The sequence below is a fragment of the Onychostoma macrolepis genome, chromosome 05, assembly GCF_012432095.1.
Source record: "Onychostoma macrolepis isolate SWU-2019 chromosome 05, ASM1243209v1, whole genome shotgun sequence".
Taxonomy (NCBI): domain Eukaryota; kingdom Metazoa; phylum Chordata; class Actinopteri; order Cypriniformes; family Cyprinidae; genus Onychostoma; species Onychostoma macrolepis.
Genome location: NC_081159.1, coordinates 41,846,950 through 41,860,071, shown reverse-complemented (window position 1 = coordinate 41,860,071; position 13,122 = coordinate 41,846,950). Strand labels below are relative to the sequence as shown.

At 34.4% G+C, this 13,122-nt stretch overlaps 1 protein-coding gene across 2 annotated transcripts in view; it reads right to left on the bottom strand.

Annotated features, from left to right (window-relative positions):
* The window catches only part of LOC131540638 (ras-specific guanine nucleotide-releasing factor RalGPS1), a 143,026-nt gene that overhangs the window by 124,505 nt on the left and 5,399 nt on the right, over positions 1-13,122 (bottom strand). The gene's annotated exons all lie outside the window — the stretch shown is intronic.

Genomic DNA, 13,122 nt, shown 5'->3' with positions numbered 1-13,122 from the left:
GTCTATGCGTGTGTGTGTGTGTGTGTTCGTAAGAAAAACTGTTGCTAAACGTCTAAGGAACTCCACAGGGACTGGGTTTGCTCTCTTTCCCAGATGGCCAGAGGAAGCCCCAGCATACCTGACTGACCGATGAACCGCCCGGCCGGGAAAGAGCACAGCAAATAGGAAAGAATGTGACTTTTACAATGGAAATCCTCTCGGATCACTCACACAGTGATCAACACACTTAATGGGTTTTGGGAAGGTTCTCCACACTCAGCTGGAGATCTGAAACAGCCAATCCATTAGCAATACGACTCCGCTTTGGTCTGAGAATCGGGAAATTGCATTTACAATGACAGACATGTTGCTGTAAATGAAAGCCTTTTAATCTCAGCTCCGACTGTGTGAGTTTTGATCAAGTAGATCTCATATAACTCTATTTGAACTACAGCGCTGTTGCTATGTTCTGACTTTTTGCATACAAACATTTCACAACACGACGTGCATCAACAAACAGCTATGAGTGTGAAGGATCACATGCAGCGTCAACTGCCTCCTTTCTGAAATAAACAAGGTTGTTTAAGTCTGGCCAACCAGAGAATTTGTAGCAAATAAACTGCAAAAACTTTTGACAGAAATCATGCTTATGTGCTCATTAACATATGACATTTACACATCAACATATTCAGTCTGATTAACCTCTCCAAAAAAATTCTTCATTGCGTTTGTTATGCAAGAATCCTTGACTAATATTTTAAATATAACCCACTATGAAAGTGCATATTAAGGCCTCTTGCATAAAAAGACTAAAGCCTAATTTGACCTGTTCCTGAAGCCAAAGCACTCAGAGGAGCTGTGATGACCTCTAGTGGCCATATGAAAGTTTTCCAATGTGAAATCCACACATTTTGGCTCATTATCAATATACTGATCTGACTGCACAACATAACTTTTAAAATCCTTTATGGAGAGCCCAAAAGCAGTCAAAAATTTGGAGATGTTAAGATTATTAATGTTTTTAAAGTCTGACCAAGACTGTAGCCTACTTATTTGATCAAAAAATACTATAATAACAGCAAAATTGTAAAACATTATTACAATTTAAAATAACAGTTTTCTATTAGAATATTTTTTTTCCTGTGATCAAAGCTGAATTTTCAGCATTTGCTGCTCAAGAAACATTTCTGATTATCATCAATTTTAAAAACAGTTGTACTGCTCCATATTTTTTGGGGAAACCGTGATGCATTTTCTTTTCAGGAGTCTTTGAGGTCTTTACTTTTGATCAATTTAATGCATCTTTAATAAATATATATATATATATTTTTTTTAAATAAACTCTTACTAACCACATTTTGAATGGTAGTCTGTTTAATGCGTGATCAAATCTGTTCACTGATCAGCATTATAAAAACAAAAACATTTAATGATTTAAATACCATAGTTTAATTTCAACAAAAACAATTTTTCTTGATTGCTGTAATGTGCTTTTCATGTTGCATACTAAATAATATACTAAAAACACCATTACAAAACTAATATATATATATATATATATATATATATATATATATATATATATATATATATATATATATATATATATATATATATATATATATATATATATATATATATATATATATATATATATATATATAATAAAAAATACAAAAAAACATATATACTTGAACTGTTATAACTACAGTATTTAGAACTTGAATCTGAAAATCAACACTCAGCCATACCACAAGATGGCGGCGCACAACTACAAATGACTCTGTACTACAATAGAGCTTTGTTTCAAACATCCATTTAATGTTATATCACTTAATTCACATCAATATTCAACTCATTTCCATGTAAGATGTAAAAGGACATTTGTCTACTGTATATTTAAATAATACATACATATGTGTGAATTTGAGAGGTCCTTTTGCACGCTTTTCTCATTTAAAAAAAACACATTCATTACAAATTATAGGATAAGCATAACAATTTGAGTGAAAACAGTATAGTTTTTCCAGTGTGACCCTGGACGGCACACAATCAGGGTGAATCACAAAGTCTTCTCGATTCAGCTGAATTTGAGATGGCTCACATTTCTCTCTGCTCCTATTTGTAATCCGTTCAACACCACACCCCAAAACCCTCCATCTCTCTCACACCAGAGCTGTCTGATTAGAATCTGAAAGCGTGTCCTATAATATCAGCCACTGTAATCCCCCATGAGTCAGTGCTAATACCATCTCACACATCAGTATTACAGTGGATCACCAGCGCAGCAGTCGAGCTCTCTTTCACAGTCTGTCTGACATCACCCGCTTCAGACGCCATCTGGACTGAGAGCGGGTGTGAAAGCTATTAAGTGTTTCCAAGGAGACGCACATTAGTTTATCTCCCACTTTCACTTAGTCCACTCCAATTTTTATTGTTTTTCACAATACAGGCTTGAAGAATGAACTTCACTTGAAGGGTTTAAATCGACCATGAACACCTGCTCAATCTTTAAGCCAACCCTGCTGATAAAAACAATAGAACCCTTCCCGAAACACAATAGAAAATGTAATGATTTTAATGGTTACAATGGGAACTGTATTGGTTTTAATGGAAACTATAATGGTGTCTACTGGTATGTGATGGATTCTATTGGTGGGATGTTAAATCCTATTGGAAAAATGCCCAAAACTAACTACAAAAAGGAATTTTGTAATGGTTTTACTGGAAAAAGCTAATGGTTCATAATGGTATTTTAATGGAAACCATTAGAATTTCTGTGATGGTTTCTATTGGGCTTCTATTGTTTTTTTGAGCAAGGAAAATGTTCAGCAAATACAGTACACCCATTGTAGTATAGTGTAGCATAGCATAGTATTTCGTATTGAGTAGTATAGTATATAATGATATACTATACAATAGTATGATATAGTACTTTAATATGTGACCCTGGACCACAAAACCAGTCTTAAGTGTCAATTTTTTCGAAATTGAGATTAATATAGCATCTGAAAGCTGAATAAATAAGCTTTCCATTGATGTATGGTTTGTTAGGATCGGACAATATTTGGCTGAGATGCAACTATTTGAAAATCTGGAATCTGAGGATTCAAAAAAAATCTAAATATTGAGAAAATCGCCTTTAAAGCGTTGTGCAAACGAAGTTCTTAGCAATGCATATTACTAATCAAAAATTACGTTTTTATATATTTACAGTAGGAAATTCACAAAATATCTTCATGGAACATGATCTTTACTTAATATCCTAATGATTTTGGCATAAAAGAAAAATGGATAATTTTGACCCATACAATGTATTTTTGGCTATTGCTGCTACGGTAATATACCCCAGCGACTTAAGTCTGGTTTTCAGGGTCACATATAGCATAGTGCTGAATAATATAGAATAGTGATAATATTGTGTTGTATAGTATACGGTGATACACTATACTACAGTATAGTATACTACAGAATAGTATAGCATGCATAGTATAGCATATGGTGATACTCGATAGTATAGTATAGTATAGTACAGTACAGTATTGTGTAGTATGAATAGTGATATAGTAATAGTATTGTGTAGTATAGCATTTGTTGATACGCTATAGTAATAGTATAGTAGTATAGTAGGCTACAGTATAGTATAGTATTGTATTGCATTGTGTATTGTATTGTAGGCTCAAGGCATAAGACTTTTTTGCTTCTGCACCTTTTGGGGTCAATTTTGTTTAAAACTAAACTACTACATTTACTTCTATATTTTTCTAGTTTTATGAAGGTTTAAAACTGTCTTGGAAACTTTGGTTATTTACCAATAAACTTTAACTTATTACTTATTATTTTAACAAAGACTTCTTTTATGCAGCTGCTTTTCAAATTGACTTTTAAGGAAGTATGGTAATCTAAAAATTTAAATAAACCATTCAATATTTGAATCATATCAATCGGTTAATATCAAAACCTATATATAAATCAATGTTTACACATAACAACTGTCACTTCCACCACAATAAACATTTTAGAAATATCAAAAGTTTATTTGATTACAGTGGACAAAGCATTTTTACTATAAATTTTTCAAGCATCTGTACTTCACCAGAGTATTTTTACTTTGGAAAACGTACTACTACCATACTTTTACATTTCATAAAATCATATTGTGCCTCCTTATTTTGAGCTGAAGAAATTGCCACCCATTGTCCGACTGGTTATGAGACAATTGTTTTTATAACGAACCAAACTGGACTGATTTGATTGTAGCTGTTCTCGAGTCAACAACTCACTGATTCAATGATCCAGTCGGAGCGAGTATTCACGTCTGAATCAAAATGTGGCAAAGTAGCAAGTTACTAATACCGAATTTTAGTAATGATTGTTGTTAATTAATATCATACCTTAAGTTACAACTGTCAGTTATTTGTGAACTAAATTTACTGTAAAACACCAAGCTGATTGTATAAAAATGCTTGAATGTAGACTTGTCCATATTTGATTGTCACTGTCTTTACAGAGTAGGCTACTTTAGGTAAAAACGAAATAATGTTAACATAACGCAAATTCATTTTTAAATACTGTATATGGTATGTTTTGTTATTTTCATTTATTTTGCACACTTGAATTTTCAGTAACCTTGAAATTTAATTTGATAGTGTATGTTTTGGTCATTAAAAAACATTTGCTTCTCTGCAGAGCAAAAACTTCCAGTCCAGTCCAAAGATTTATTCAAACTAAACTGCAAAGAACAAATTAACTTTCACAACTCTATTGTGTCAAGCAGATACATGCTGACACACGCACATCAATGACACACATTCAGTGTTCAGACTTGATCAGACCAGTCACAGTGAGGTTATAAGGAGGCAAGTAAGGTTAAAACAAACACACACACACACAGGTCACTGAATCGGGATCCTGGTCAGGTGTCACAGAGCAGTTCTGATAAACAGCTATATTTCAATATAACAGACTCTGAGACATGTGTCCCCTCTGCTGTGTATTAGTCATCCCCTTTGTCTTCAATCACACCTCTTTTTGGTCACCCTCGGTCTCTTTAATTATCCCTCATCCCTCTCTCATGTCCATTAAAGCAGCTGTGAGGTGCTGTAATTATACGGCTCAGTCTGCAGCACTGTTAAACTCACTCCAGGATCTGTCCTCCTCACACACACTACAGCACACACTCAGCAATACAGACATTTTGGCCATTACTGAAAGATAGAACAGCATGCATAAAAAGCCTCTTATGACTCATATGATACTGAAATGTTTCTAAACATGACCGATACCAATACAGACTCAATCGAAACTGCATGCTAAGGATGCAAGTTTAGTGTTTAGATAACATACTTGATGGAACTGCACATTTATATGACTCAGAAATGACTGAAAAAAAAACAAAAACAAAACTAGTATCGCCCAAAACAGGCTTAAGTAACTAACAGCAATTCTACAAGAACCAGTTCATCAGGTAGCTTGTGAATGAGAACTGGAAACAGGAAAAAAGGAAAACCCAAATATTTATCCGAATCATTTTTGGTAGAACTCTATGGACAGCATCAAACTTGATGCTTTGATTTAGGACAATACTAAATGAAGAAAAAAAATATATATATATATTATATATATATATATTTAAACAAAATAAGAAGAATTTACACATCTTCATTCCGGTTCCCAATGCATTGTGTTTCCTTCTTGAGCATCAGTGAATGTTTTGTAATACTGTAGTTGCATACGAGTCCCTCAGCTGTCATGCAGTGTGAAAAGATGGATCTCAAAATCATACAAGTCAGTGCTTGAAAGGGTTCAAATATGCAAAAGATGCTTAAAAACCAAAGAACTGGGGGATTTTTCTGAAGAATAGTGGCCAGCTCAGCTGTTCAGGACAAACAAAAGGCTATTGAACAACTACATTAAAAAAAAACCCTCAGTCATGGATCACCCAGGTAATAACACACAGTATTAAGAATCAAGCATATGTAAACTTTTGAATGTGGTAATCTTTATAAATTAAGCTATTATCTCGTCTTGTGGACTATACATCTTTAAATAGCATATTCAAGACAGTAGCCTACTATTTTGTATGATCCCTCTTAACATTTTGCTGATTCTGCAAGGTCTATGTAAACTTGAGACCTCAACAGTATTTAATAGACCCATTTAATATTATAAAATAAATGATAAATATAAAACGTAATTCACCACTGACAAGATGGGCTTTTAATAAAACTTGTCTATGTAGTAAAACGGTGATTTTGTTTTTCTACATGACTAGAGAAAAGAGAAAAATGGCTGTGGCATCATTGCCTTTTGTCAAAAAGATAAGAAAACTTGAATGACCATAATGAAAAAAACAAACAAAACAAAATTACATCAGTTTCTTGACAAGTAAATGGGATAGTAGAATGCAGATAACACCCAGACACCATTTAAACACATTACTGACATGGCAACAATACAAATATTTGAAAACTGGTGAAGCTGCCATCTAATCATTCTGAAATTTAAATGAAAATTCTAAATGTTGCCTTGGCAACTACTGAAAGTGCAGTGAAGTTTGTGCTGCTTTAATATCAGTGATCTACATCTACATCCTGCGTCACGCATGAGAGTTTCAGTCTGATCAGAGCAGGAAACTCACGCACTGTCATCTGCAGTATCTCTTGCTAGTCAGCCGTGAGAATGAACTCTTACCTTCACAGGTCAAGTTCAGCTCTAGAACGTGCATGCATATTTGCTGGACCGAACCGGGGGGTCCCTAAACATTTACTATAACCAAGTACAAACCGGCATATTGAGCACTGAAAGCCAGATGGATGATGGTATGACACATGATAATATGAAAACTGGATTTGACATTAGTATAAGGAGTCTACCCTCAATGGAGATATTTAGAGCAGAACCGATGTTTGAATTTTTTATCCCAGGGATCATACTTGGCAACAAAGCACTTTTTTCTCATCCCTCCCACAATCCTCGGCTCCAAGGGACCATCACCATGGCAACAGCAAACCACTTGGAATGTGGGCCGGCTGGCTGCAGTTTTGAGTTCCTGAATGGGCTTTGACGGTTGCCGGGGGAAACCGAACCCTGAGCGCAGCAGGGATACTTCACCCTGGATGTCATACTTGGAGAAAGTTTTATCGGAGACTCCCTGAAAGAATATGTGAGGGAAAATGTGCAGTCAGGAGGTCATTATCAAATCTGACAGAGTGACCAGGACTTCGAGACATGGAGCAGAGCTGTTCTGTATCATCTTCAAGTGTTATTTTGTGACAATGGCTGCCTGACTGAACATTATCCAACTTATCAGTTACTTAAATAGAAATATATATATACAAGTTTAGCGGTCATTATACTAAATATGTAAGCACAGAATAAGAAGAATGAAACACTGCATAAGCAGATTGTAAATGAATTGTAGTTTAATTGGTTTACTGTTAAGTAAACCTATTAAAACCTAGGAAACTTACAAAAGCTATTAAAAATGTTTTGTTAAATGAAAGTAAAATACAGATATTAGACAGAAATATTAAACAAAAAATGAAAATTAGAAATGTTTCTTTGGAAAGCAACTAGATAAATAAATGTGTTTAAACAATACAGATACTAAAGCAGAAATAATAATAATAATAATAATAATAATAATAATAATAAAAAATTGAAATGTTGCCTTGGCAACCAAGTGAAATAAATAGGTTTATAAGTTCTAAAATTACTAAAAGAGAAATAAAAAAGCCTTGGCAACTAGCTGAAATAAATTTAAGTTAAAATTACTAAAACAAATAAAAATAAATAAAAAAAAAACTTTAGAAATGCAAACTGAAATGTTTAAAATGACTAAAACAGAAATAATATAAATAAAAATGTTGCCTTGGCAACTAACTGAAATACATGAGTATAAGTGCTAAAATAAAGTGAAATAAAAAATTAAGCTAAATAGAAATGCATTTTTATAAAATATAGTAAAAATTACAAAAGCACAAACAAAATGTAAAATGTCAAAATCTGTAAATAAACTAATTCAAAATATTAATAAATATTTTAATTGTATATAAATAATACTAAGAATGCATGTAATATGCATCAGATGGTAAGGATAAGCACTGTGTTCCTCATAACTTGTTACAAAACCAAGGCCCAGGCGTGAAGCTGTGAAGATAAAAGAAGTACAGAAAATCCCTGAGCTTCTCAAATGTCTGGAGTAACGATGGAGTCAGATTGACTCGTGGACTCGTCCTCAGATGCACCGCAGAGCTGATCTGAGATTCAGTGCATGACATCAGTGCAGCCGCGAGCACACTCAGCGTTTCTAATGGATCCGGTGTCATAGAACACGCCAGATCAAACATCAGGGGAGTTAAAGGGGAAAACAGGAGAGCAGCGAGGTGAAAATGAGAACGAGCTGATTGTGACACTCAGTGGGCAGGACAGAGGGACGAAAGACATCACTCTCAGAAAAAAGGTACAAAAGCTGTCACTGGGGCAGCACACTGTCAAGAGATACTACCTTGTACCATTTAGGTACTAATATGTACAATTTAGTACCTTTAAGGTACTCAAATGCATCCTATAGGGTTAAATAAGGTGCAAAGGTGTTGCTTTTGAAAAATTATCATCCGAGTGACAGCTTTTGTACCTTATTTTCTGAGAGTGATGGGGTAATATGAAAATACAGAGCAGGACATGTTCCAAACAAGCTAAGGTGAGGAAGAACTTACAGTCAACGACAAGTTTAGGCTAATTGTTTAATTGCACAAGAATTCAATCAACGTGTCATCATATCTAGTTTTCAAAAGCTTTACAATCAGACTTTAGAGTCTGAACTATACACATACATACATTTATGAATTTAAGATTTAGGGGTCAATAAGATTTTTTAAAGAAATTTCTACTTAAACTAATCAAAACTGACAGAAAAGACACTTAAGAACCTTTAGAATATTTTTATTTCAAATAAATGATTTTTATTCACCAAAGAACTGTAAAAATCTGATGGTTTCTACAAACATATGAAGCAGCACAACCGTTTTCAACATGGATAATAATCAGAAATGTTTCTTGAGCAGCAAATCACCATATTAGAATGATTTCTGAAGGATCATGGGACACTGAAGACTGGAATAATGATGCTGAAAATTCAGCACTGCATCACAGGAATAAATTACATTTTCAATATTTGACAGTAGAAAACAGTTGTTTTAAATTGTAATAATATTTCACAATATTTCTGTTTTTACTATATTTACTGTTTGTACTCTATTTTTGACAAAAAAAAAAAAAGAAAGAAACCTTTGTGAGCACAAGACACTTTCAAAAACTTTTGAATGTTAGTGTATATACATAAATATAAAATTTGTTTTACTGTTATGGGTCTTTTCTTTTTAACTCAAGTGTAGATAAAACAAACGCTGAGAGTTTTTGTTCTGATGTTACAGTGATTAATTTGCTATCATTCGGATCATTTGGTTTCTGTCAAATTCCACATAAATATTTTCACTTTTTTCATTTGCAAAGTGTGTAATTGCAAAGCTTTTTTCTTTGTTTTTCAATCCTACAAAAAAAAAAAATAAATAAATAAAAATAACAATAAATAGCTGTATTGCACATTTAAAATAACTCATAGCATGATAAAAGTCACATTTATGACAGGCAGCAACAGGGCTGCTATTATAACCAGAATAGCAGAATTGAGCAGGTGGTCGCGTCTCAAATGTCGCACACTATGTCCAGCTATAGACAGGCTCTAAAAGCTGCCAGGGCAGAGCATATCCACAAACTCATAGATAATAACCAAAACAATCCAAGGTTTTTATTTAGCACAGTGGCTAGACTAATAAATAAACACCCAATCTAAATATTCCCTCACAGTTTAATAGTAATGACTTTATGAATTTCTTCACTGATAAAATAGATAACATTAGAAATACAATAACAAATGTAGGTTCTGCACCGTCTAGTACTTCAGTTTCATTCACAGCTCCCAAAGAAAAACTTCAGTGCTTTACAACTATAGGACAGGAAGAACTAAATAAACTTATCACTGCATCTAAACCAACAACATGTTTATTAGATCCTGTACCCACTAAACTACTGAAAGAGTTGCTACCTGTAGCAGAAGAACCGCTTCTCAATATTATTAACTCATCGTTATCTTTAGGTCACGTCCCAAAACCATTTAAGCTGGCGGTTATTAAGCCTCTTATTAAGAAACCACAACTAGATTCTAGTGAACTGGCAAATTACAGACCCATTTCAAATCTGCCGTGTGTCTAAAAGTTTAGAAAAAGTTGTCTGCTCAATTGTGCTGCTTCTTGCAAAAAAATTATCTCTATGAAGAATTTCAGTCAGGTTTCAGGCCTCACCATAGCACAGAAACTGCACTTGTTAAAATTACAAATGACTTGCTTCTTGCGTCAGACCAAGGCTGCACCTCATTGCTAGTTTTACTTGATCTTAGTGCTGCGTTCGACACTATAGACCATGACATACTCATAGATCGATTACAAAACTATACGGGTATTCAAGGGCAGGCTTTAAGATGGTTTAGATCCTACCTATCCGATCGCTACCACTTCGTTTTTTTTAACGGGGAGTCATCTCAACTATCACCAGTAAAGTATTGAGTACCACAAGGATCTGTCCTAGGTCCTCTGCTATTTTCAATATACATGTTGCCCCTTGGTGATATTATTAGAAAACACGGGATTAGTTATTGTTATGCTGATGATACTCAACTATATATCTCAACAAGACCAGGTGAAACTTCTGAATTATCTAAGCTAATAGATTGTGTTAAACATGTAAAAGATTGGATGACCAATAATTTCCTCCTATTAAATTCGGATAAGACCGATATATTACTTATTGGTCCAAAAAACAGTACTCAGAATCTCTTGGATTACAATTTGCAACTAGACAGATGTACTGTTACGTCCTCTAAAGTCAAGAATCTGGGTGTTATATTAGACAGCAACTTTGAAAATCATATTTCCCATGTTACAAAAACAGCATTCTTCCATCTTAGAAACATTGCCAAGCTTCGAAACATGCGACCTGTTTCTGATACAGAAAAGCTAGTTCATGCATTCATGTCTTCTAGACTGGACTATTGTAATGCACTGTTAGGTGGTTGTCCTGCATCTTCAATAAACAAGCTACAGATAGTCCAAAATGCAGCGGCTAGAGTCCTTACCAGGTCAAGAAAATATGATCATATTACCCCAATTTTACAGTCTCTGCACTGGCTACCTATTAAGTTCCGGATCAGTTACAAAATTTTATTACTTGCCTATAAAGGCACTAAATGGTTTAGCTCCTGCGTACCTAACTAGTCTTCTACCACGCTACAATCCATCACGCTCCCTAAGGTCGCAAAACTCTGGACTCTTGGTAGTACCTAGGATAGCAAAGTCCACTAAAGGAGGTAGAGCTTTTTCACATTTGGCACCCAAACTCTGGAATAGCCTTCCTGATAACGTGGGGTTCAGACACAGTCTCTGTTTAAATCTAGATTAAACACACATCTCTTTAGCCAAGCATTCACATAATGCATCTTATAATCTTGTACTGCACTTATATCTGATGAAATGTACATTATAATTCTTTAGATTGGGTTGAACAAATCATTTTTGCTTGAATAGAACAGCAGCTACGCTAATTACGTCTCTATCTGTTTCTCTGATTCTGCGGTAACTAGGAAATACTGAAGCGTCAGTCTGGATCCAACCCTTAAAAAGATCTGAGATGACCAAACACCTGAGAAGAGATGATGGCAACACCTCAGAGGACCACGGAGGATGCCAACCCTCAGACAACATACAGAATTACCAAGTTAAGTCTGTCATAACTTAAATATATTGGGTTTCTTCTGTGTGTGCATGTGTGCGTATGTGTATGCATATATATAGTAGAAACTTAATTTCCTGTAAAGCTGCTTTGCAACGATTGTATCGTAAAAAGCGATATACAAATAAACTTGAATTGAATTGAACATGCTCACTGCTATACAAATACAGCCATGGAAAGAAATAATTGGGTCAGATTCTAATATTTCACACACTGCGATCTGCACTTTGATAACAGATGCTGTGTATTATTAATGCTGTGTGGCTCTGAGGGCGAGAACTTCATCTACACAGGCTCCCCTTTGAACTGATGGATCAACGCAGCGGGCCAAAGAGCAAAAATAAAACAGACAAATATCAATTCAAGCTGCAAATACCTAAACCTACTGCTCCACTGATGTGTGTTTTTAAATGGCCAAATCCAATACTCATATTTAGAGGGAACAGACATGTAATATTGACATGTTAATTAATATAACAATATTAAAATGCTAATAATTCATTTATTAAATTAACAAACTGAACTCCTGAACTATATTAAAATATAAAAAATATTTTAAAATAATTTAATTAAATGTAATATTCATATAATGATATAAAAAATATTGATAATTAATACATTAACAAATCGAACTCAAAATACATTTGAAAGCAGATCATTTAGGAATCTACAGTCTACAGTATGACAGAACATAACTGCTCAGAAGTTTGTGTCTTAATTTCGATTCTCACTGTATACATGCAACGAGAGATCTTTAGGCAAGCGCTTTAGTACATTATCTTTAATTAATCAAGTTCTTGGAAACGAGCCCCACTGATTCGATGTCAGCATAACCTGACGCTTTCAACAGGAAGCTGTAAGATAACGCAGCTCTTGATCACTGATTTCTGAATTGTTATTCATATTAGGCATGTCAAAGTTTCGTTTTTTATTAAAGCATTAATTAGACAGCATCTGTTAACGGTGTTGCTGGTAGTTTCTGGGCTCATGCTGATCCAGACTGGAGGAGTCTTATATAACATTAGGCCTATTATTATGGCACTATATAATTATGAGCACTGAAACGGCCAGAGTTTGTTAGTTTAAAATAACAAACGCTGTCACGAGTCTTCAACACAGTTATGCTAATACCGTCATGTACCCTCATCAGAGGAGGCCATAGCACTGCATGACTGTTTATATAGACAGTTTGTGGTTTGTACTGCAAGCAGAAGATGGTCAGACCGGATTTTAGGGACTTACCGTCCAAACTGGAAAGATCAACAAAACACTTACACTTCCTGTTTAAGTTCCAAG